This window comes from Amblyomma americanum, chromosome 1 (genome assembly GCF_052857255.1).
Source record: "Amblyomma americanum isolate KBUSLIRL-KWMA chromosome 1, ASM5285725v1, whole genome shotgun sequence".
Classification (NCBI taxonomy): Eukaryota; Metazoa; Arthropoda; class Arachnida; order Ixodida; family Ixodidae; genus Amblyomma; species Amblyomma americanum.
In genome coordinates, this window is record NC_135497.1 from 192912718 (window position 1) to 192939146 (window position 26429).

Sequence of the window (26429 nt, forward strand, 5' to 3'; positions counted from 1 at the left end):
TAGGCCCTGACTTCTATGAACCAGCAGATGAACATGGAAGATCCAGATCAATAGTGAGACATACAACTAGCTCTGACAGCGCCAGCACTTGTCTACCTGGAGAAAGCAAGTGCCGTGGCCACAGCCGTAACCCAGGTAGCACACTGTGTTGTAATATATCTCGAGGGAGACATACCAGAACAGATAAAATCTCTCTTTGACTGCATCAAGATGTCTGAAGAATGACAGATTTACTTGGCCTTAGTGATTGTCCAGGATACGTATGCATGGCAGATATGTATTTTAGGCCTCCTTAATTCTTGTAGCCTAGCATTACACATTTGCTGAGTGGGCAAGGAGTTATTCCCGTTGTAGCCACACATGTCAAGCCCACACTAGGTGCATGTGCGGTCCGTCCCAAATGGACGTGCCACTCGGTGAGCAGGAGGCTGAAATCTACGAGAAGGCTGAAGCCTGGTGGCGGAAAGCTGACAAAGTTATGGGGGTACGGTGTGAGCTTCTGGCCAAGTATATGCAGGGCCTCCAGGCTAACTTTAGCAAAGGCTTAAAAGATAAAATATTTGAGGTAGGCTAGGGAATCCACTTACATACACCTATCAACTGGCTTGCGTATTATAGGCAATTTTTTGCTTTGCAATTAATTATTTAGCAATTAAGAAATTTTTCTTAAATGCATAAATATTGAGTTTAGACAGCAAATATGAATAGCAAAGCTGGAGAGCACCTTCATAAAACCCATTCCATTTATTTGCGATAAGAAAGCCTCGCGTGTAGCTTTTTTTCCGAGATCCAAAGAAAGACCGCGAAAAAAATCACGTGACTAGCGCATTCGCGCGCCACTATTGTGCTGCTCTCAATCCTGGCTTGAGTGAATGAAATCAGCTGCTGGTATGGCGCGACGACCCCATTGCTCCAGCAGTTCGATATGTCGACGGTGGTTGCGGCGCCCGCGCGAGCCAGTCAGCAAGCGCGACGGTGCAAGTTGCAGTGTTGTTCCTTGCAGCGTTGCAAGTTGTTCGTTGTCAGTGCTGGTTCATAATCCCCAGGCGGCCGAAATTATTCCGGAGCGCCCCCACTATGGCACCTATTCCTCTCTTTCTTCTTTCGCTCCCTCCATCGCTTCCCACACGGCACGGTTGAGGTGGTCATGGAGAAGTGAAAGAGTTACTTCGTCATTTTACTTTCCTCAAAAAACGAAAAGAAGCCACTTACGAACTGAACGTTCGAGCGCCACGCGGGAAGGAAAGCCTACCCGCGCAAGCTTGTCATGAAAATTAGTTTTTGAGGAAAGGAAATGATGCAGTAACTGTGTCACATATCTCAGGTGGACCCCCTAACCGCGCCGTAAGGAGTGAGTGAGTGAGTGAGTAAAAACTTTATTGAAAGAAAGTGTATATTCGTGGTCAGTAAGTGAGGTCCAGACCATGTAGGTCTCGTACCGCACAGGCCCATTTGACAGCCTTGACTTGAGTGCCTCGGTCGTCGCTGACCTTTATTGAAAGCCACGTGTCAGGTGAGGGAGCAGCCATGAGATCTGGGGGTGGGGGATGTGCTTTACAGTCCCAGATTATGTGGTCTAAAGTAGCTTTTGCACCGCAGAAGCGGCAGTTAGGGCTGGAGGTTGTAATAAATATGTGCGAGTACACATTTGGGTTGGGGAAAGAGTCGGTTTGTAGTCTTCTCCACGCCACCTGCTGCTCCCTTGACAGGGAGGGGTGCGGCGGCGGGAACTGCCTACGTGCGAGTCTAAAATGGGTGGTGTGGTCGTGATAGGAGGTTAGCGCTTCACCGGTTGCCTCCGAGTTCGGACCGTCTACTGCTCGGCCGGCTTTAACTCGAGCTTGTGCGTTGGCGGCCTCGTTTCCGGGGTTTCCGGCGTGCGCCGGGAGCCATACCAGGTCAATGTCTCGGAGGGGGGATGTGTCTAACATTTTCCAGGATATTTCTGGCCGTGAGTGAGATGCGGCCTTTGGCAAAGTTCGCAATGACATATTTGGAATCGCTAACGATGGTTGTAGCGTCTGTAAGGGCGATAGCATCTGCAATTGCAGCTTCTTCCGCGGTTTCCGCGTTCTTGGTAAATACTGTAGCGGCCATGAGTGGAGTGGCCGGGTCCGGGTCCTGAGGATGAGATACCCCACAGATTCGCTGTCTTGGTAGTTGGCTGCATCGACGTAGATGACGTCTGGAAGACTCTGCAGGCGTCGATGCAGAGCTCTGGCTCTTGCTTCCCGCCGACCCTGTTGGGTTTGCGGGTTCATGTTCTTGGGTAGAGGTAATATTTTTATCTTTTTTCGGATATGGCTAGGAACGGGGCCTGGATGGTCCGCCATAGGCTCCCCTTCGATTCCAAGTCTGTCCAGGATGATTCTGCCCGCTGCAGTGCTGGAGAGTCGAGCCGTCTGTGTTGTTAGGTGGGCGTCCTTAAGTTCAGAAAAGGTATTGTGTACTCCCAGGGCGAGGAGTTTCTCTTTGGCTGTGAATTTAGGAAGGCCCAGCGCCGTTTTGTATGCATGCCGTATTAGGGTATCGATCTTTTGTTCTCCTTTCTTGAGATGGAGATATGGGAAGGCATATGTAATTTTGCTGATGACGAATGCTTGAAGGAGTTTGTATAGGTCGTGCTCCTTCATGCCTCGTCTCTTGTTGGCGATGCGCCTGATCATGCGCGCCACCCGGTGTACTGAGCTTTCGAGTCTCCCCAGTGCTACAGTGTTGCGGGAGGTGTTGGAGATGTGGAGTCCTAAGACCCGTATGTTCTCCACTTCATCTATGTTTTTGCCTTGGATCGTAATGTTGATGGGGATCCTGTCTTCAGGTTTCTTGCTCCGCCGTACGATCAGGAGTTCTGATTTTGGTTGAGAACACTCGAGGCCGGCTCTCCTTGCCTCCAACTCAACCGTTTCAGCCGCTGCTTGGAGAGCTTCTCCAATTTGTCCATCGGAGCCGCGGTTCCGGGAGGCCAAGGAGATCCGCGTCCTTGGCCTCTTCATACACCACCAACGCAGAGTCGACACCACCATAGCCAAACTTCGCACGGTGGGAGACCAGGTGGGCCGAATGGTCCGCCGGGTCTCAAACAAGCGGGCCGGATTACGAAGCAAGGATGCATTGCGGCTTGCCCATGCTTTCGTAACGAGTAGAATCCTCTACTCAACTCCCTACTTGCACCTGCGCAAACATGATGATGCCCAACTGGAGGTCATCCTGCGGAAAGTCATCAAGCGGGCTCTCGATCTTCCGTTCACCACGTCCAACCAGAGGCTTCTGACCTTGGGCGTGGTGAACACATTTCGGGAGCTTCGAGAGGCCCACTTATGCAACCAATACACGCGTCTTGCACAGACCATGTCCGGTCGCCGCCTCTTGGACCGGCTACACATCAAACACGACTACCACATTGAGGAAAGGGAGAGAGTGCCAGAACCCTGGAGACGTGCCCTCCGGGTCCGACCCCTTCCCCGCAACATGTCCAGTGAAGACCATAGCGGTCGTCGCCAGGCGCGCGCGGAAGCGTTGGCGCGATACTATGGTAACCAAGAACATGTGTATTACGTAGACGTTGCCGGCCCACACCACGGGGGGTGGTACACGGCCGCACTCGTACACAACACAAACACAGTTAACGGGCTCACTTTCAAAGCCTACAGCGCAACACACGCGGAGGAGATTGCCATTGCTCTGGCTCTCACGAATCCCAAGTCAAAACACATCATCACCGACTCGCGAGGGGCCTGTCGGAACTACGAGTTGGGCTGGGCTCCCCCGCTTGCCTGGCGCATACTGGAATATCGCTGTCGATCTGAAGATCCAACTCCACGCAACCTGATTTGGGCCCCCGGTCACCAGGGCCTCCAGGGAAACGAACAGGCCGATCAGGCCGCCCGCGCACTCTCTCCCCGGGCTATCTCCCTGTACTTGGAAGGGTACTCCCAATCAGACAATCTGGCCATTACATTCAAACAAATCACCGATTACTACAAGGAGGAGCACCGGCGCTACCCGGCCCCTTGTAAGGGTCTGGATCGCGCTGACGAGCGCCTCCTCATCAAAATTCTCACTAACACTGTACTGTGCCCGGCGGTGCTTAAACACTTCACTACATCCTTTGATGGCACGTGCCAGTTCTGTGGGGAGGTGTCTGACAACTTCCACATGGTTTGGGCGTGTCAATCTAACCCATCTATCCCCCCCAACCCCACCAGAGAGGACTGGGAGGCGGCCCTGCTCGGCTGTCAAGACCTGAAGAGCCAAAAGGCCTTGGTTCAACGGACGCGGGCGGCGTTGCTTGCCAATGGGGCCCCGGAATAGGGGCTCCACCTAGTACTGTGAGGGGAAAGGGCCAATAGGGTCCTACCCCAATCACCTTTCTGTAAAAATTTAATTGCTTATAAATGTTTTTCACCACCACCACCACCGTCCAGATAGTTATGTCGTCTGCATACAGAGTGTGATGGATGTATGGAATAATTGCGTTGAGCCTGTCTGGAAGCTTGATTAAAGCCAGAATAAAGAGGAAGGGCGACAAGACTGCTCCTTGTGGTGTCCCTCTGTTTCCGAGCCTGATTGGGGTGGATTTCAGTGGTCCAACGGTGATTTCCACCGTTCTATTTTCTAGGAAGGCTTTAACATAATTGTACGCCCGTTCGCCTGGGTTGAGGTCGGCTAGGCCGTAAGGAAATGGATAAAGGAGGAAGTGAAAGGAGACAGGAAATCGGAGTGTTTGGCTTGAAGCACTCTGGCACGGGTCAGCCCGGTATTGCACTGCCTACGGGATCGGCCCGGGGCATATTAGCGCTCGCCTTTTCTTTATCTTTCCTCTCCTATCCTTTAATTAGCTCTCCTACTTTCAGCTCTCTCAAAACGCTAAGGCGCCCGTGTGCTGTGCGATGTCAGTGCACGTTAAGGATCCCCAAGTGGTCGAAATTATTCCCGAGCCCTCCACTATGGCACCTCTTTCTTCCTTTCTTTCACTCGCTCCTTTATCCTTTCCCTTACGGTGCGGTTCAGGCGTCCAACGACATATGATACAGCTAGATACTGCGCCATTTCCTTTCCCACAAAAATATTATTATTATTGCAGCCAGCGGTAGCGAGCGTGGCTCGGCTTGAGCCAGTAGGCAGGCCCGTTCACTTTGCTTTCTATCAGACAGCAGTAGAAGGAGAAAGGAAGAAAGATGCGCTGTAGTGGAGGTCTCCGGGGTAATTTCGACTACCTGGGGATCTTTATTGTGCACTGAGATCGCACAGCACATGGGCGCTTTTTGCGATTCGCCTCCACCGAAACGCGGCCGCCGAGGTCGGGTTCGAACCCGGGTACATGACGAGCAGTCGCTTCGGCGTCTCGCTCAACGGTAACACGAGACACCTGGCGGCTGGCGAGACGGTAAAGCCGGCAGGATTATTGAGACAATGATGATTCAGACTCCGTTTCGAAAACGCTCATGATGAGCCCGACGGCAGATACGTGCGCGTGCACAGAGTCGAAGGAAATGCGCCTCTCGCCAGCCTTCATCAGGTTCATGAAAAATTCGTTCTGAGGAAAGGAAATGGCGCAGTAACTGTCTCATATATATCGAGTGGTGGTGGGGGGGGGGGGGGGACCCGAACCGCGCCGTAAGGCATGAAAGAGGGAGCGAAAGAAGAGAGGAAGAGGTGCCATAGTGGAGGGCTCCAGAATAATTTCGACCGCCTAAGGATCTTCAGCGGAAAACTGAAAATTGGTTTTTGGGGAAAGGAAATGGCGCAGTATCTGTCTCACCTATCGGCGGTCACCTGAGCCACGCCGTAAGGGAAGGGATAAAGGGGGAGTGAAAGAAGAAAGAGGTGCCGTAGTGGAGGGCTCCGGAATAATTTCGACCACCTGGGGATTAACATGCAATGATATCGCACAGCACACGGGCGCCTTTTGCGCTTCGCCTCCATCTAAACGCGGCCGCCACGGTCGGGTTCGAACCCGGGAACTCCGGATCAGTAGCCGAGCGCCTTAACCACTGAGCCCCCGCGGCGGGTTATCTTTAATGGCGCCTTTGCGTTTCCCCTCCATCAAAACGCGGCGTTTTGATGGAGGGGAAACGCAAAGGCGCCCGTGTGCTGTCAGTGCGCGTTAAGGGTCCCCAGGTGGTCGAAATTATTCCGGAGCCCTCCACTACGGCCACCTTTCTTCTTTCAGTCCCTCCTTTATCCCTTCCCTTACGGCGCGGTTCAGGTGTCCGCCAATTCCTTTGCTCAAAACCCAATTTTCATTTACCCGAACCGCGCTGTAAGGCATGCATAAAGGAGGGAGCGAAAGAAGAGAGGAATAAAGAGGTGCCGTAGTGCCGACTATCAGGGAATCTTGAACGCGTGCATTTATATTCCACAGCACACGGACGTCTTTTGCGTTTCGCCTCCATCGAAACCCACTGAGCCACCGTGGGAGGTTGACCTCACTTCCATTTTGCAGCGGGAGCTATACTAGGCTCCCAGTCGAGCATTTCGCGGTACATGCGAGAGGAAAGTTGTGCGCATGCGCCGTTGTTACTATGGCAACCGGAGAGGAGCAGTGGCTGCGCCGCTTGCTTTCCGGTATATCATAATCATCAGCCTTATTACACCCACTGCAGGGCAAAGGCCTGTCCCATGTCTCTCCAATTAACCCTGTCTTTTGCCAGAGTCATGCACCCTTTGCCTGTAAACTTCTTAATCTCATCCGCCCACCCAACCTTCTGCCGTCCCCTGCAACGCTTACTTTCTCTAGCTTGGAATCCACTCTGTTACCCTTAAGGACCAGCGGTTATCTTGCCTTCGCATTACACACCCTGGCCAAGCCCATTTCTTCCTCTTGACTTCGTCTAGGATGTCATTAACCCTCGTTTGTTCCCCCACTCACTCTGCCCGCTTCCGGTCTCTTAACGTTACACGTTGCATATTTTTTTTTCATGGCTTGCTGCGTTGTCCTTAATTTAAGCTGAACTCTTTTTGTTAGCCTCTACGTTTCTGTCCCGTAGGTGAGTACCGGTAAGATGCAGCTGTTGTACACTTTTATCTTGAGTGAAATTGGTAAACTGCCATTCATGATCTGAGAGAACCTGCCTTATGCGCTCCACCCCAATCTTATCCTTCTAGTTATTTCCCTCTCATGATCCGGATCAGCTGTCACTATCTGCCCTAAGTAGACGTATTCCTTTACCACTTCCAGGCGCTCACTGCCAAATTGTTAACTGCTGTTCCCTTGCTAGAATGTTGAACATTACTTTGGTTTTCTGCATGCTAATTTTTAGACCCAGCATTCTCTCTGCCTGTCTAGCTCATTGATCATGATTTGCAGTTCACCTCCTGAGTGACTCATCAAGGCAATGTCATCAGCGAATCGCAGATTATTTAGGTAGTCTCCATTTACTCTTATTCCCAACTGTTCCCAATTCAGGCCTCGGAATACCTCCTATAAACAAGCGGTGAACAGCATTGGCGAGATCGTGTCTCCTTGCCTGATGCCCTTTCTTATTGGAATTTTATTGCTGACTTTATGGAGGACTATGGTAGTTGTGCAGCTTGCTATATATATTTTCTAGTATTTTGACATAAGGCTTTTCTACACCCTGTTTACGCAATGTCTGTATGTCTGCTGAGGATTCCACTGAGTCGAATGCTTTCTCGTAATCAATGAAGGCTATATATAGAGGTTGGTTATATTCTACGCATTTTTCTATCACCTGATTCATAGTGTGAATATGATCTATTATGGAATATCCTTTACGAAAGTCTGCCTGATCATTTGGTTGATTAAAGTCTAAGGTTGCCCTAACTCTATTAGCGATTACCTTAATTAGTAAATACATTGTAAGCAACAGATAGAAAGCTCATCGGTCTATCATTTTTCAAGTCCTTGGCGTCTCCTTTCTTATGAATTAAGATAATGTTGGCATTCTTCCAAGCTTCTGGTACAGTCGAGGTCAGAAGGCGTTGCGTATACAGGGTGGTTAGTTTTTCTAGAATGATCTCGATCCCCTCCATCCTTCAACATATCTGCTGTTACCTGATCCTCCCCAGCTGCTTTTCCCCTTTGCATTACCCCCCCCCCCCCCCCCTAAGGCTTTCTTTACTTCATCTTTCGTTACTGGCGGGATGAAACATTGCTCAGCGCTACTGTTTCTCTCATTAACGCTATGGTTACATTGGCTACTGTACAGATTTGTGCAGAACTCTTCGGCTACTTTAACTACCTTAACCATATTGCTAATGACATTGCCCTGCTTGTCTCCTAGCGCATACATCTGGTTTTTACCTATGCCTACTTTCCTCTTCACCGCTTTTAGGCTACATCCGTTCTTTAGAGCATGCTCGACTCTTTCCATATTAAACTTCCTTATGTCGGCTACCTTGCGCTTATTTATTAACTTCGATAGCTCTGTTAGTTCTATTCTGTCGGTAGGGTTCGACGCCCTTATGCTTTGGCGTTTCTTAATCAAATCTTTCTTCACCAGAGATAGCTTTCCGGTATACTGTCGAACTGTCCTACCACCTACTTCTACTGCGCACTCCCTAATGATGGCTGTCAGATTATCTTTCATTGTATGAACATCAAGATCGCCTTCCTCAGTTAAACTCGAATATCTGTTTTGCAGTAATATCCTGAATTCCGGTACATGGAAGAGGCCAGTTTTGCGCATGCGCCGTTACCATGGCGCAGTTACCATAGGAGCAGTGGGTGCGCTGCGCGCTTCGTCGCCGTCACCTCACCTGTCACCTCTGTGCCACAGCTCTATATAAATAAAGGGGCCGCCGTGGTGGCTGAGTGGTTATGGCGCTCGGCTGCTGGCCCGAAAGACGCGGGCTTGATCCCGGCCGCGGCGGTCTAATTTCGGTGGAGGCGAAACTCTATAGAGGCCCGTGTACTGTGCGATGTCAGTGCACGTTAAAGAACCCCAGGTGGTCGAAATTCCCGGAGCCCTTCACTACGGCGTCTCCCGTAGCCTGAGTCGCTTTGGGACGTTAAAAGTCCATAAACTAAACTAAACTATATAAATAAAGCACGCTTATGCTGGCAAAGCACTTTATTTTCCCAAGAAAATCGCACTTCGTGGTCGTCTCCTGTTTCCCAAGGGAAAAGAAACAGACAACCACACATCACACACTGCAACACCTCACCTTTTGGCATTTTCGTCATCGATCGAAAGAGCCGAACAACACAGACTTCAAGAAGTTGTCTTCGTCGATTTCGTAGCAAGTGTTTCTTGCAAGTTCGCTCGGCAGGCACGTAGCCTTCACTGCATTCGTTCAAATTTTTGTGCGCACTTAGGTCAACCACATATTTAGCTTGATTTCAGACGGAAATGTACAGCGCAAATAAAGATGAGGACACAGGGAAGACACATGGAACACACGAGAGTTCAGCGCTCGTGTGTTCCATGTGTCTTCCTTGTGTCCTCGTCTTTATTTGCGCTGTACATTTCCATCATGAATCACCAACGTGCCCAGACTACCATCTAAGTGATTTCAGACGCCGCGTAACAAACAATTAATAACACGTCGTGGAATCGCCTGCTTTTGTGCAAAGCGGCATGACGTTTTACCGCCGTCAGCGCATCCCCGCGGCATCTAAAGTTACCCAACATCAAATTTAATAGCACAACTTCAAATGCTTTTTGTTTTGCTCACTACTTTCGAACTTAAAACACAATGTTCTGGCAAAATAAAATATTAGTTATTTTGATCGCTGCTTATTTCTTGTTCCTTTTTACCAAAAATTAGCAGACGGGCCCTCGCCATGCAAATAAATGCTCTCGGGGCGCAGCCCTGCTGTAATTGGCTGATTCCTCGTTGCGTCAAGCGGTGACGTCTCTTTGTTTCGACAGGTTGACGTCACTGTGAATAACTTTTGACAGAATTTGTGACAGTTATGTAATCCGGACCCAGAGAGACCCCACAGCTGCGCCGCGTTCGTCACCACCGCCTCGTGCGGCGCTCTATCACCCGAACCGCGCGTCGTCGCGTCGCATGCGCAGCATTGCGTATAAAAGGCGGAGATGTAATCGGCGGCTGTATCGCAACGCTTGATATGGATGCACAGAAGGAGAGTCCAGCCGCTGCTAAACGGCGGTATGGACAAGATAGCAATAAAACTCTTCCGATCCCGAGGTCGTCGAATGGCAGTTGGCTACTCTACAAACAGAGAATGAGCGTCAGAAGGCGAAGAGAGCAGCGGAGACGCCCGAACAGAGAGAGGAACGCCTTGCCAAACGGAGACGCCAGACTGCCGAGAGTAATAGACGCCGCATAGCCGCCGAGATGGAGCCTTGGAAGGCGTCAGTCAACGGGAACCAACAGAAGAGGATGTGAAGGCTTATACGTCGTGTGACTGATCATACCATTCGAGTTTCCGAAAGTGCATCAGCGACCCGGTCATATCTGAAGCAGACTTTGTGAGCAATCCGTTTGGACACATTCCTCTACAAACACATTTCTCTACAAACAGAGAATGAGCGTCAGAAGGCGAAGAGAGCGGCGGAGACGCCCGAACACAGAGAGGCACGCCTTGCCAAACGGAGACGCCAGACTGCCGAGAGTAACGTGCACTGACGTCGCACAGTACACGGCCCTTTAGAATTTCGCCTCCATCGAAATTCGAACCCGGGATCGAACCAGCGTCTTTCGGGCGAGCAGCCGAGCGCCATAAAGACGCCGCATAGCCACTGAGATGGAGCCTATGGAAGGCGACAGTCAACCGGAACCAACCGAAGCGGATGTGAAGGCCCGTACGTCGTGTGACTGATCACACCATTCGAGTTTCCGAAAGTGCGTCTGCGACCCGGACATATTTGAAGCAGACTTTGTGAACAATCCGTTTGGACACATTTCTGGTGTGTGCGACAGACTCTGGCACCAAAAGGACGAAGTTGGCACCAGTGAGGAATCCAATGTATGACACTTTGCGTTTGGCATTACCGGAACAACAAGCTCAGCCAGGGAAACGTATACCTCCCGCTACGTATATCCTGGCATAGCGGAGCTAAGCCACTGCCAATTTTTTTTTTCATTTTCGCGCTCCTGCGCAACGCGCAAGACCCTTCGCGCTTCTCGCCGCGAACTCGCCGACGTTGCTGGCTGGAGCTATCGGGACTCCCAAGGTCATGAACACAGCCGTCGGACGATGACGCAACTATTTTCTCTCCGCTGCACCGTTGCCAGGGACCGTTGCTATGTGCGACGTCACTACACGGAGTCACTACCATTGGTGCGAAACGGCCACTAATGGCGCTCGTAGCCGCCGGCTGGTTGTTGGAGCGCATGGCGCCGCCGCGTTCGGGCGGCACGAACTGTACCGACGGCGTGAACCGAGCAGCTACTGCGTTACACGCGTCTGGTTAGATCACTGCGTAGTTCTGATGCGTCGCGACGAGCAGAAGGCGACATAACGACTTATAACCATTTACTGACGTGTTGCTGCCGTTAGCACTGTACAGCGTTCGAATGCAACAGAACGCGGATTGTACTGCGAGGGCTCGGAAGAAAGAAAAGATGGCGTCGGCTGCGCAGCGAACGGGATTCGTTGCCATGGCGAGGTGTGGAGCGCAGAACAATGACAGCGGTCGGAACTGTTGAGGACGGCGCGCTTCACAAAGCAAGGAAGACTTGGAATTTTCGAGACGTGACAAGGTAGCACTGTTAGGACTCTGTTTTACTCTGGCCGCGCTGGACGTTGGGTGTGTAAGGTGAGTTGCTTTGTCTCCATTGTTTGGCTCCGAGAGTCCGCTGTTACGATTGGAGCCGGGGCACTGCATAGGAAGTAGTGACGGCTGGCGCTACCCCTGCGTTCTGGAAAATGGAAAATCTGGTTGACACTTCATACATTGCTCTTATGTTGCTAGTGCACAAGTCTTTGTCGTTAAATATGTAGCGTTTGTTTTTGAAACCCGTTTGAGCGCAACCAGCTTTTGTGGATTTGATGGCAGTGTGTTTTCGTTGTGGTGGAGGAGCGTGCACTTTGGAACGAACTGTGTGCTCGCACTGTTTGTTTCTTTTTGTGTTGTTTCCTTGCTTCGTTGGTTTGGCTCTATCTGTTACGATTTTCTGGAAATAATACCGGCGTCAACTCGACTGACGGTTAACGATGGTTTCTGTTTTCAACACGTACGGTGCTATAAGCGCTTTCGGCCGCACCACCGCGTTGGTCTCCCTTGCTTTGGTTTGAATGTTAACGCCGAACAGCCTTGAAGCAGGACATTGTGGCATCACTTGAATTAAAATGGTTTTTGCTTTTTTTGTGTGTGATGCGAATTCGGAGTAGCTAGGCGGAATCTATGAAACACCATTAAAAAGAAAAAAATGGTGTGGGGCTTGAGTGTGCATGGTCTTAACTAAAAGCGTACTTAGCTGCGATGCGCCTCTGTTTTGAAAACGTATTTGTGGCCTCTTAATTGCGTGTTGTGTTGTAAGCTATAGTTTATACCTTGGCTTTACTTATTTTGTTAGATCCACAGGTGCGCGTGGTATCGCGTGGTGTCCCGCGGTTAGCTTACCGTCATAAGAGGTTAATTTTCTGTGCCACTTTTTTTCCCCAGATTTCTGCGTCGTCCAGCTTCGTTCGAGATCAAGGACACTCGGTTCTCGACGCGGCGTCATTTTTCTTTAGCGTTTCTGATACCATGCACCGCGATCATCTTTTTTTGTTTGATTTTGCATAGGGATGTATGTACATACGCTCATGCATGCAGGACATTTGTTTCGTGTTGTAAAGGTTCCGTTCGGCGGTGTAGCGTGGTGAATTTCCGTACTGATTTGCGCTCCGTTGGTTGGGTATGGGTTTTAACTGAAATATTCACTAAGAGAGTAATAGCTATGGCATCCACCAAAGCGCAGCCATACGGCTACAAAGGAAAACAATATGGTTTCCTCAGAAACTTCGTAGTTTAAGAAAAATGCGTCCTGCTTCGGGGTTCGAACCCGGTACCACCGCTTCACCGGAGCAGTCGCTCTACCAGCTGAGCTAACTGAGACGGCAAGCAGCGAATTGATTAACACCTCGAAGAGGGAACAGTGCACGTGTTGGTGAAACGTTTAGAGGAATCTCTCAGGTATTTCCATAAACATTTGACCTAACTGAAATTGCGCTGCCACTGGTGTTTTTGAAGTGAAAAGCTTCGCTACGCCAGCTTTTCGAGCAGTCAGTGGGGCCGCTAGTCTTGAATGTAGCTAGACGTCAAACAAGGAAATGACGTCTGTCTCGCATATATCTAGGTGTCCGCCGAGATGTGAGACAGATACTGCGCCATTTCCTTTCCACCCCGCCGCGGTAGATCAGTGGTTAGGGCGCTCGGCTACTGATCCGGAGTCCGGGACCCGGGTTCGAACCCGACCGCGGCGGCTGCGTTTCGACGGAGGCGAAACACTTAGGCGCCCGTGTGCTGTGCGATGTCAACTAGAGCACCGTTAAAGATGTTGTTGTAGTGGTTTATTAAAATAATAAAAAGGAAGGATAAGATTGTTGCTAGCTCTGGCATCTGCCACCGATACAGAAGCACCTGAGCTGGGAAGCGGAAATAAAGGATAGCAGGCAGAATGGAGAAATGAAATAAAAGAGGTAAGGGGACAGGAAGATGAGATAGAGGGAGAGGTAATATACATTAACGATTTACACAATACGAAAGGTGCACAGGTTGCGCGCGATATCATCGGCGTATATTAGCCCCAGTAATGACTGTTTAATCCATTCTCCTAGCTTGAAAAAAGAAAGGTTGAAGCCTAGTCCGCTCCTCTCTAGCTTGATCTCCAACCCTTGCAGGTACAACATGAACAACAAAGGAGACAGAGGACATCCTTGCCTAAACCCCTGTTGTATCTCTACAGGCCCTGATACATTTTTTTCCCAATTTATAAGCACTCTGGTACCTTTATATATATATCTTTTAAAAGATTAATTACTCCATCTTCCACATCCAATGTGCCCAGTATGTCCCACAGATACTCTTGAATAACGTCGTCGTAGGCTCCCTTAACCCAGAAATGCTATCCGTAGGGGCCTGTGTTCCTTCTGAGCAATCTCTATACCCTGCGTCAATGAAAACAAATTGTCCTCCAACCCCCTTTGTTTCCGGAACCCACTTTGTAGCTCCCCTAGCACCCCCTCGTTCTCCACCCAAGACTGCAATCTGTCCTTTATAATCTGCATCACCACCCTGTAAACCACAGATGTCACTGTTATGGGACAGTAATTACTGACGTCAGCTTTGTTCCCCTTTCCCTTATATACCATGTACATTCTACTTAATTGCCATTCATCGGGGACTTTCTTATCCACTATGATTTTATTCACTACCTGTATTAATGTTTGCTTGGATTTTGGTCCTCGCTTCTTTAGTAACATAATCGGAATACCATCTGGTCCTGTTGATGTGCCACTAGGAACCTTCTTCTCTGCCATTTCCCACTCTCTTTGCTCAAGTGAAGCTGTTGCAGTGACCGGTCTATCCTCCTTCGATAAATTATGTGCAAATTTTTTCTTTAAATTTTTCTGTCATCCTTGTTCCTCTGTGTTTTATCGCTTCATCTCCTTCTAGTCGAATATCCTGATCTGTAACGATAAACCTTTGTTCTAGCCTAGTCTTATTACTCATTGCATTTATATGTTTCCAGAATTTTTGAGCTGCTTTTCTATCCTTTTTATTTACTTTTGACATCCATTGGGCACCCTTTCTTCTAATTTTCTCATTAATCAAATAGGATGCTTCCCTTCTACACTTTATGAAGGTATCCCATTTTCTGTCTACTTCAACTTCTGGTTCCCCCCTCTTCTTGGAATATCTGTGTTCCGTGGACGCTTCCTGACGTTCCTCTATCGCCCTCTTGACCTCCTCATCCCACCAACTCTTGGGTTTGCGTCTTTTCCCTTATAGCTTTCCTCGCACCTGAGCTAGCTCTAGCTCCAGTAATCGAGTTAATTTGGTATAAGTCCATTCTGTTTCACTATCCTCAAAAATTACTTTCTCAATTTGTTTGGCTACTGCCTCCAATTCCTTTTCTGAGTAAAAATTCCCCTCTGATTGTTCATCTCGCTTCAGTCCTACATTGGTTTCTCTTCTGAAACTCAAATTGATACGCTTGTGGTCACTACCTAGACTTCTGGAACCATGTTCATCTATGCTCATTACCCCTAATCTATTATACATCATCTGTGACATTAGGGCATAATCTGTCAAGTGCAGACTCCCTGCCTCTCATGTTATGAGCCCTTCACACTTCTCGGTACTGTTGCATAAAACTAATTCATGCCTGTCACGCATGTCCTGCAGCATGCTTCCTGTCGAATCTGTGTACCCATCCAGGTCTTCTATGTGTGCATTCATGTCACCTAATATAATTATCTCACCCTGTCCTCCTAGCTCATCAATGTCACTTGCAATACATTATCACATTTTCCTGTTTTCCTCTTTGGCATTATTAGCTCCTGTCCACAGGTATACAAAGCCAAGGAGTGTTTGCTCCCCTGCCACTTTTCCTGTTAGCCATAAATGTTCCTTGCATCCCAGTTTAACCCTTTCAAAATTCTTACTTTTATGAATGAATGCCCCAATTCCACCCCCCTTTCTGCTGCCCTCTGTTCTATTGCGATTCCCATGCGTAGTCTGGGCTACAGGGTGATTGCTCCCTGTCTCTAAGATGCGTTTCCACTAAACCATATACCATTAATTCCTCTTGCCTTAACTGTTCTTCTATTTCCTCCAATTTCAGTCTATTCCTGCCACCTTGCATGTTAATGAAACATATATCTGAATCAACTTGGCCCTGGCGCTTGTGTCTATTTCTTCTCCTGTGGTTCCATCGTCCCTTTGATCTTGGTTCTTCCTTCTTTGCACTGGTTCCCTCAGAGCTTGGGGTCCCCCCAAAAAAGCTGTTGCCTGGCGACCTATCCTACTACCCACCCTCTTGCCAGTGGCACCACCGTAGTGAATGTCATCCTATGCAAAAGGGTGGGGCCTGACCTCGTACACTTCCCTGTTAACTTCCATTACCCTGTATCTTAGTCGTCGACTCATTAACCTAATTACACGGTTAACCTCAACGATCCTGCTTTCCGTTTCACTAGCCTGCCTCTGACCTCTGGGATTGTGCATATGGTCACATGCACACTCTCAGAGGGGTCTCTAAGCCTATGCATCCTCACTTCTAACTGTTTCTCGAGATTCTGGCTCCTCCCCTTCAGCACATCGTTGAGACCAGCATTGATAACGACAAGGTGTTCGCCATCTATGCTGCCGCCCACCACGGCCTGGGCTTTGGCCATTGCATCTACCATGCACTTCCCTGACTGGGCCTCCACCTGCACCTGCCTGTCCGCCTTCACTGCTGTCAAAACGCCTCCCTCAACCCTCGCTACGTTCGAGTCACTGACTACCAGAACCCTCCTGCGCTCTAACCATTCGCTTCCTAACTGCGACTGTTGCCCTCCGGATCGCACTACCTGCCTCTCCCACCACCGTGCTACTGTTGCGAGTTTTTACCTCTCTCTCTTCCCCACTCAGAGCCTGCTGCGCCACAGCACTGTAGGATTGACGAGCCTCGTCCCCCACTTGACACTGCTCCGAACCGGGGTGCCCTGTCGGCCGCGACCTGAGCACTTCTACCCGCTCTTGTAGCTGGGCCCACTTTTCCCGCTCCTCCTTCAACTCACCCACAATTCGCTCCAACAGGTCAGCATTAGCCTCCTCCCTCTTAAGCGACTCTGCGACTTGAGTTTCTAGCTTAATCCGCTCCCCTCATTCCACCTTCAGGTCCCCTTTGAGTTCCTTAATCCTAGCTGCCCGTTCCCCTTTCAACGTCTGAACGGCCTTCTCAAAACGCTTACATATCTTGCACGCGAAGCTAGCCCCATCTGCCTCGGCTAAGCTCCTGAATTTGATCTCGTCTAAATAGCACCAACAGTTGCACTCCTGGCACTGCACTAACTCCCCGTCGCTATCCACCTTGACTTTCCTAGCTTGCCGACCCATCTTCCGGACGACTATGCAACGTAAAAGCCTGCCAAAATTCCTACACAGAAACCTTCGGCACACAGACTTCAGCTAGCCTTCCTACCCTTAACTCGGTTTAAAACTACCGCCCGACAGCATGTACAAGCGCAAATACCAAAAAAGCACTTAGCTTTGGACGTAGTCACTGGAGCTTTGAAAAAAAGCATCCTCCTCCGACGGTGTCATGAGCCAAAACTGTTGGCCCCCTGTTGTGCCACGATCTGTCAACAGGCAGTGAAACTGCGAAACTTCGCGCAACGTTCGGAGCACAGGACAAGTGGCGCTGTTGGTACACCTCTCTATTCTTACACTGTGGTTCGTTTATTGGCTCGTCTCGTGACTGTTACGAAATCTTGAAGTCCTAGTGCAGTTTTTTATTTACATGCGCCTTCAATTTTGCATGCAGTTGCGTTTGTTAATTATTGTGCCCACTTAATCCTCTCATTTTGGTGTGCGTTTGCCAACACACTGTCTGCTTCTGTATACGACATCTATTGCCGTTTCACATGCTTTATCCTCATGATTTTGTAATAGCACTTGCTTGTCTTCATGCTGATAAGGCATGTGCACAGTCGTCAGCACGCCTGCCTATAGAGCACTGGAGGGGTGTGCTACGGAACAAGCAAACTGAAATATTCACTTAATTAGCTCCAGTGCACTTCTATGGCAAATTGTATGCTGCTTTGCTCCAGCACTAGCATTGTCTCTGGAACCGTATGCCTGCTTAAAAATATCCCTTAGTGTGACAGGGCAGCGTTGGAACATTCAAGACCATTGTGCTGTCAGCTATACATGTCAGCTATTTTCTCTGTTTTATGAATGATATCAAGCTGGCGCTCTTGCTTTTGGGAGCTGATGTCATATTAGTGCATTCAAAATCGCTGTTGAGGACGCTTGTGGGGCCGTAGTTTAAAAATTGTATGATCTCATCAAGCAACCACCACGGTGGATAGGGCAGTCGGCTAGGCTGAGGGCCCTGGGTTCATTCGTGGTCACGGCGGCCGCGTTTCGGTGTAGGCGAAATTCAAAAGGCGGCCATGATGGTGTGCGGTGTCAGTGTATGTTAAGGAACCCCAGGTGGTCTAAATTAATTGGCGCCCACCTTTATGGCTTCCCGCATAGCCTATGTGGCGCTTCGGGAAGTTATAATCCTCGCAATTTACAATATTTTATCTCGCCGTGATCTTCCTTCGCAAGTTAGCGAGCTTCTCTGTATGGCCACGGTTTCTGATCTGTGGAATCTTCCTGTTGCTAGCCCCATCATAAGGAGGGTATTTTTTGGTCTGCTGATATATATACATTTTTTCTTTTCCCATATTTGTGCACAATCATATGCGGTATACTACCATGATTGTGCACAAATGTTTCCAATAATGTCTTTTACCTAATCGTCAATTCCTGCCTACTGGCATGAGTAATGGTGGCCAGAGAATGCACATCAAAGCAGAAGCACGTGAACTATAATTATGGAGTAATTCATTGGCATCCACCCCAGCGCATTCAATGGCTGTGAAAGCTATACAGTTTTCTCATAAACTTCACAGCTAAAGAAAAATTCATAATGGTCCGGGGTTCAAACCCCGCACCAGGACAAATATTTAATCGGTGTTATGTGCAAAAGTGAATGCATTGGTGGTATATGTGGTGTCAGATCACTACAGCCACCTTTTGCTGTGGTATCTGCCAGATAGGATAGCACGTATGGCTTGAAAAGGCCATTGCATGAGGCCCATTGTCGTTCTGCTGTGGTGAGTCACCTTGACGTAGTACAGGTTATTCTGTGCAGGCGGAGCAGGACACAAAAGACGGACACGGACTGTCTTGTGTTGTGGTCCTCCTGCGCTGTGTAACCCTTGCAGTGTATCTCCATTATCTGTACCATGTTGTAGGCAGTAGTCACATGCAGTGGCTAGGCCGGTTAGGTTGGCTGCGTGCTCGCGCGAGGCTCGCTGCGGCTGGCACATGTCTCGGGCCTACAACAGACCGAACTTCTACCCTATTATAGCCTTGCATCTACTTGCCATTTGTATGGAGGCCTCCTTCAGTGAGAGGCGTCCACATCTTCGTTCTAAAGTGTAGTTCTACGGGTGCACTCACTGGCAGGTATAAACAAAACAGACTTACCCACACCTATGTTGTGCTGTACCGGGCGTGAATGCTGTCAGCATGATACCGTAGAATGCACCCTTCACTTCTCTCCTAGGCATATACGTTTCCTTGTTGTCTCAATTCCAGAGAAAAGGAGCACTTGATTTTTGCAGAGTGCACTTATACTAGAGCTATGTTTTCTTTGGAAACCTTCTGATTCCATGTGCAACTATAAACAAGGAGACTGAGTTACATGTGGAACTGCATGATATGCTCTGGTGGCTTTTAGAAGTCTGTGGAGGAGGCACCACCAGCTGGTGGCTCACACTGGAAAGTTGCAAGAACAGCACACTACCTGGTTTTTTTTGCAAGGAGACTTTGCTGCCATGGTTTCAGGCTGGGCCAAAATTTATTTCGTGTTTACAGCAGCATCATGTATCACAAAAAAGAGCCTCAGTATGTCCTTCCGTTGCACTAAATAATCTTCGCTCCACATGCTGAATCGGGCACCATATTATTACTGTTGAATATGCAAAACATGTAAACGGTGCTATTTATGGCTTTGGAGTTTTCATTCTACAGAAGTAGCTTTCCTTTGTTTGCTTTTGTAGGCATCAAGACCAGTACTGAGAGGACAAGTGGTGCAGATGGGTGGAGGAACAACCTTCCATGCATCCGTTGCCATCATACGAAGACGGACAGCTTGATGCTCATATCCTTTAAAACAGTGTATCCAGTGATCTTATTGTTTGAGGTCTGTGCGAAATCAGATTCATCAAAATCTTTCCTGTCATGTCAAGAGTATCATCTCATCATGAGGCCTTCAGTGATGGGTGATTGGATAAAGATATGTTATAAATGCATGCAAGGGCTGCACCGTGTTGTCCCAAAGAAAATAGTAAAGAAGGTTCTTGTAAGGACGGCAGCCAACCTTATCATGACCCACGCAAGAATAGCCTTCAAAACACACGTGCAAAGGAACTTCCAGATGCCACGCACAGATTGCACACTAGGCAGCGGGTCTTCATCATTGTCAAGTTGTTTGTCCTTCGCAGACTTCTGCTATTCTTGTCAGCATCAGTATTATCAGCACCAGCTTTTTCTGTGGCTGTCAAGTGCGCATGTGTTGTGGCTTTTGTGTGTTTTTTTGCATGAACTGCTGCCAAGCATTGGAATTAGCACAATCGGCAAGCATCCTAATAGCGCCACTTCTGTCTTCAAATTGAAAGTCGTAGAGTTTGCTCTGGAACATGACAAGCATGCGACAGGCAGGAAATTTGACATGGAGGAGAAGTGCGTTTGGTGATCCTGCAACTAGTTCAACTGGAAGGATTAGAGTGTTGCTTTTACTTAAAAATATAATTAATTTTCACACAATGTGTACATGGGCTGCACCTCGAAAATTTCAGTATGTGCTGCTGCTTATGATGATGAATTTTTATGGCCTAAGGGCAGTTTAGGCCAAAGAGTGCCATTACACAGGGTACTATTGATTATGCGAGGGAGAGTCAAACACCTATTTCCTAAGAGGAAAGCTTGTATTCATTGTATCACCGGCTGGTACCTGGCAGTACTGGGGACCAAACCCTGCACCCCCAGCATGTGAGGCAGATTCCACCACTGCGGTGCACGCAGTACATGTGAGCCTGCAGGAAATAGCAAACTCAAAACTTTGCAGTTACTTTTTGGATCTCAGTGCAAGTTAAAAGACCACAGAAAGCTGTGTTTGAGCTTGGCTTTAAAATATTTTCACTATGTAGAGTACAGGCCACCAAGCATCCAAGCCGCATACGAGACCTCAAAAGCAAGCGGGAAATTTAAATTTTCTAAAAATCCCACTTTCGCACCTCGCGACGACGCGCAGTGCCGGGCTTTTTCGCGCGATACCTGGCACACGACGTCACACTGTGCAAGTCACGTCAGCAGCCGGAGTTTATCATATGTCCACAGCGCCAAATTCTTTCAGACGTCTCGCACTACCACAGCCGTGGTTACTCCGTGCTTTGCAGCCAGTGGTGGAAGGGGAAGGGCCGAGTGGGTGGGGCCGGTAGAGGAGTGCCACCATTTTGGCGTGCTAGAGGAGAGGGAAAGGCGCGAAGACACGGAAAATCAAATTTTCTCTGCATATAACTCAGCTTTCACAAAACGCAATAAAATTATTCTTGCTAGAGGATAATTATCAAGCAGGGCATCTTTTAACATCCCAGACATATTGCAACTTTATTGAGAGCCCCTTTCTGGTCCCTTTAAACTTCTTTTCCCCTCATCTTCCTTGCAACCTGTGCTTGGAGAAGGAATGAATCCTCATTGTATGCTTTGTGTATGTTTTCCTCGATCTTCCTAGAGCTTGTGCTCTAGCTTTCTGTTTTCTCAAGTGTTCTGCCTTGCTTGTTCACTGTGGATGTACTACCCTGCAATTCCTTTGTCGCTGTATTCATTTCTTATGCATACATATTTCCTAACATGACATTTATGCTGAGCACGTACATACTCGTGAAAGCATTACTTATAAAGGAACATCAGTAGTCTTTTTTGCAGTGTAGCCTGGTATTGAGTGAACTCTAAACTTGATTGAAATCTTTGTTCCTGTCCTCTGAACGTTGATGCAAGTGAATGTGTAGACATTGGGGTATGAGTAAACTATCTCAGCAATGCAAAAGCTCTGACACCTAGAGCAGCTCTTTCTTGTAACCTCACATAAAATCAGCATATTATACCCAGCCTACACCAGAATTTGAAATGCCGTCTTGCCAAATGACATTTGACTTGACTGCCAGTCTTGTGCTGATTTTTTCAGCACTTCGTTCAGATGTTCGAGTTGACGGTTTACTGCATAGACAGTGGAGAGTTTCTCATGACATAAAAATGCAAACGTGTACCCTTGTATTTAGCATCTTCGCGCTATCATTTGGAAAACAAAAATTTATCACCAAATGTGTGCTTTTAGTTCAAAAATTTTAACACGCATGTGGTAGTTTTTATTTACTGTGCCCTGTGTAACTGCATGACATGGCGACTCGAGAGACCACCTTCAATTTTTTTGATATTAATTATTGGTTCTTGTCTCAGTTTCATTGTCCAAAGCCTTTATAGCTGCCATCTTCAAATAAAACGGAAAGCTGTCATAGGCGGAACTTCTTTCACTGTTGTTTATAATTGTAAAATTGCAGATGTTGTGACTTAGATATGTGCTTTTATTAGAGGAAAACCAGTCAAAAAGATGAAGGATGAAGAATTAAGGAATGAACTCAATGACAACTGGAATATCAAATGTATTTTATTGAAGCTTATTGCTGAGCATGTACTGTATTTTCACTTTATGCTCACAGCAACAGTTACTCTGCCAGCATCTCACACTTTTTTGTTGCTGCAACACACTTCAAGGTATTTGTGAAGTGCAGTTTGTACGCATTGCCACAAACGTGCCTTCATTTGCTCTGAAAAGCTTTTGTGACTACCAGACCTATCTGGAATCAAAGTAGTCATATGATTAAATGTTATCGGCAGCTACCTGCTCACTGCAGTGTGGTTTCCCTCGTAAATGTTTAGCAGTAAATGCCACGGTGTGCAGAGCTATATGTGTTAGTTGGATCTCAAGACTTGACGTGGAGAAGGTGGTGGTTTTTTTAACAGTGCAGTTCTTAGGCACCCAATCTTTGGTTGGGAGTTGGTAGCGATGTGGGAGTTTTAAAGTGTGAGGGGGAAAGTGAAACAAGGGTAAGGTGAGAGTGACAGGAACAGTGTTGATCGTGCTGACTGAAAGAAGGTGCAGTTAGAGAGAAGAGGGGGAGGCAGTACATGTTTCTGCAGAAAACTGGCTGCAGCTGCTAAACGCACCACCTGAGCTGGTGTTCAATGGTAGTGATGCGTGCTGCCTAAGCTAGATATCGATGCTGTGACGACCGAGAAGTGTACACGGCCAGTGCGGAGGCTACTATGCATTGTCACTGCGAGGATTTGGAAGTTTGAAGCAGCCAATGCGAACTCTTGGCATATCATTTGATGAGAATGGTGTGTCACTTTGCGGAGCACAAGCTGTCATTTATCACTTTTATGGGCGAGGCGAGAAAGTAATGGTATACACAAGGATGGGTATAGATAAGTGATCTGTGTAAAAAAAACGGTTCTGTAAACTATATATGGCATTTGTTTGTCTGATGTCTAGTGCGAGCCTATTTCTCCATAGCTGAACTGAATTTCGCATTACTGAGTGTAATTGTAATCGCACTGCAACTTTTGTTTGACAGTGACAGTAGCTGTATATATTCCATGTTGGCATTGAGAAGAGAAAAGAACAAAGATTTAGGCACATTTTTGTCGTGGTTGATGTTGGCTTTAAAAGGCTAATGGCTCTTGAAAGGTTCTTTGATGTCCTGTCTAATGCTACACCCATGGTGTGAACTGTGTTCTTTTCCACATAGCTTGAATTGCTTGAAGCATTGCGGCATGAAAACTACTACTGTGTCGGGGGTATAGTAAATGCAAAGCAGCTGCATTATTCTAGTTAATTTGGGTCTTCTCCAAATTTCTTGTTATCTTCCAGTGCCACATTTGTGTTTCTACCATTGCACAGTATTGAAATTTTTTTCTAGGTGATAAATGTATGCAAAACAAATTCATCAAGAGCAGTACAACTGCAATTATATGTTTTTAAATAGTTCAACAAAAAATATATTATCTGGGACAATATGGCCTAAAACTGCAGATTTTGGAAAATGACTTGACGAATCTAGAGGAGTTCGGTGACACATTTGGCAAACCTTCATTTGGTAGTGCAACATCTGAAGAGTTTTTATTACTGTTTGTGGATTTATTCACATTTGCATTAACCTTAGTGCAAGCCTTTGCAGCATATACGGTGCAACAACAGCAAGTGCAAATGTAGCCGAGGCCTCTGAAATCACCATCGTTTTCTCAGCCTCCCCGCCCTAGCAGCAGTGCACTGCAGAAAAGCTGCTGTTCTCCTGTGCTTGGTCAGTGAGCATATATCGTGTGATCAGAATTTGGTAAAATTATGAATGGCATTAGCGAAAAGTTTCTTATCTGGCAATGTATTAAGCAGCAGAAAAAAAGTGGGGCCATTGAACTGTCCATAATTTTGAGCATATGAACCAAACATTTATCAATGAAATTTGTATATTTCACGATTTGCAGGGGTGCAAGAGCTGTGCTAATTGGGCCATTTTGATACAACTGGGAATTTGTGTGCCAAGGTGCACCAAAAAGGCAAAAATTGCTAAAATTGCGCCAACCTATGCCAAGATGCCCAGACTAGCCGTAAAAGATTGAAGTCAGGCTAGATTTAGTGAAAAATAAGAGCAGCATTGGCAACCAGCAGTTTTTATCAGATGTCAGTCTAATCCAATCCAGTCGCAGGGAGGCAGCAACAAAAGAGGAACGTGCGTGGTTGGTGTGCGTGCCGAGAGACTGTTTTTGTCAGATTGTCTCCGTAGGCTGCAACCCCTCCTGTGCATAGGCATTCAAGATAAGCAAAGATGAGTCCATTTAAAGTAGAAGATTTGTTCAGAAAACGTCAGTGCCACCAGTGTGTTGGACGGAGACGTTGAGCATTTGACAGGTGTTGCAAGCACTGACGCCGTCCATCTGAGCGGGCATATCTGCTAGAAAAATCGACGGTGTCGTCGTTTGCACTGCTTTTGTTGAAGTGGCTGAACAGACTCGCATAAATTAGCGGGTCATATTTTTTACTGATACAATTGTGTTTTAGGTGCCAGACATGGTTCTTTTAATGCACGTGTCGCATGTCTTTTTAATGTGGCTCCTCGGAGTTGCCGGTATTCTGTTGCGCCATTCATTTTACGAGAGGTTGTTCCTATGTTGTCTCATTGATAGAATCACATTTGCATCGTCAGATTGTGCATCAGTTATGGCTATCGCATTGGCGCCAATATAACATGAGGGGGAACTTCTTAAAAGTTTGCTTCGGGTCTCGACCGGTGTGAAAACGCGCAGCAGTCTCGGATTTTCAATTTCATATTGCCACGGCAGAGCCCAGGACCGCCAAACACACTTTTCGTGGTCCCTCTGGAGCCCCCAGAAAATCAGTCCTTGACTGTAGTTAGGTTGTATTAGTAACAAAATTACTGGCTTTTGACCTTTTCTTGGTAATTTTATTCTTTGCAAAGCGGTGCACAAGATTCAGCACCTCAGTGCTGAATGAAGTGGACTGCAACGGGGATGCATGTGATCAGCCCTTGGTGCAAGCCAGGCATCAAGGACGCACTTGCTTTTTGCATCCTATGCAACGTTACAATCTCCTGTGCTCAGCATGGTGCTGCTGCTGTCAAGCGCCATGCAAACATGAAAAAACATCTGGAGGCAGCAGCAAAGGAGAGAGATTCAAACGGTGTACCTATACCACCCAAGACTACAATAGATTTTAGCACAGGGAAAGCCACGTGCCTCATTGCAGGATCAAGTGTGCAAAGCTGAAGCCATATTTGCAATGTCAGTTGTTTCAAAGGGCATTCCCTACTCGTGGGGCGACACAGCAGCATGCATTTATAGAAAGATGTTTCCTGACAGCAATGTGGCAATGAATTTCACCTGTGTAAGGGAAAAAGCTTTCCTCTCTCATCTCAGATGGTCTGGGGCCTCACTTCAGACGGAAAATTATGACACAGTTGTGTCGTGCAAATGTTTTTTTTCTTTATTGATTAATAAAACACCAAAACCAGAGGAGCGTATGCAGCAGTTAGATGTGGTGATCATATATTTCTCTGAGAGTGTGCAACAGGTTGTAGTTGAATACTTGAACTCTTTTAACCTCGGCAGTGACATTGGAGATATAATTGTAGACTGCGTATAGGATGCCCTAACAGAGCTACCAAAGGAAGGGCTACGGCCAAAACGTCATGAAGAGTGTGAAGTCGAAACTTAAACAAAAGATTAACCCAAATCTAGACGATGTTGAGGAATGCAGTCTGCACAAAGTGCACAATGCATTTTCAAAGGGCTTTTCTCTGATGTCGTTTCTCTCTGATGTCGAGGAACTTGTGAGGGATGTCTACTATTACTTTAATCATCCTGCGCGTACTGAGGGCCTGAAGGAACTCCTAGAAATCATCTTTCATCTTTAAGCAGCACGAAACACAGGACAAGAGGAAGAAACATGAGACGACACGAGCGCTTTTCTAACAACTGAACTTTTATTTTAGAAAGGTTAGATATATAGACACCAAAACAATAACAGAAAAAACACAAAAAACCCATAACATAAAATCGCGATAGTCCGTAAACCGTACGTGCAGGCAGTGGGAGGTTTATCGCCTCATCTTAACACATGACATGCACCCAGCTATCAACCTGTTGCCACACATTCCTCAAGAGCGT

At 47.5% G+C, this 26429-nt stretch overlaps 1 pseudogene; it reads left to right on the top strand.

The window, feature by feature from the left end:
• The first annotated feature begins 400 nt into the window (after positions 1-400).
• On the top strand, positions 401-26179 carry LOC144115267 (uncharacterized; annotated as a pseudogene).
• The last annotated feature ends 250 nt before the right edge of the window (positions 26180-26429 follow it).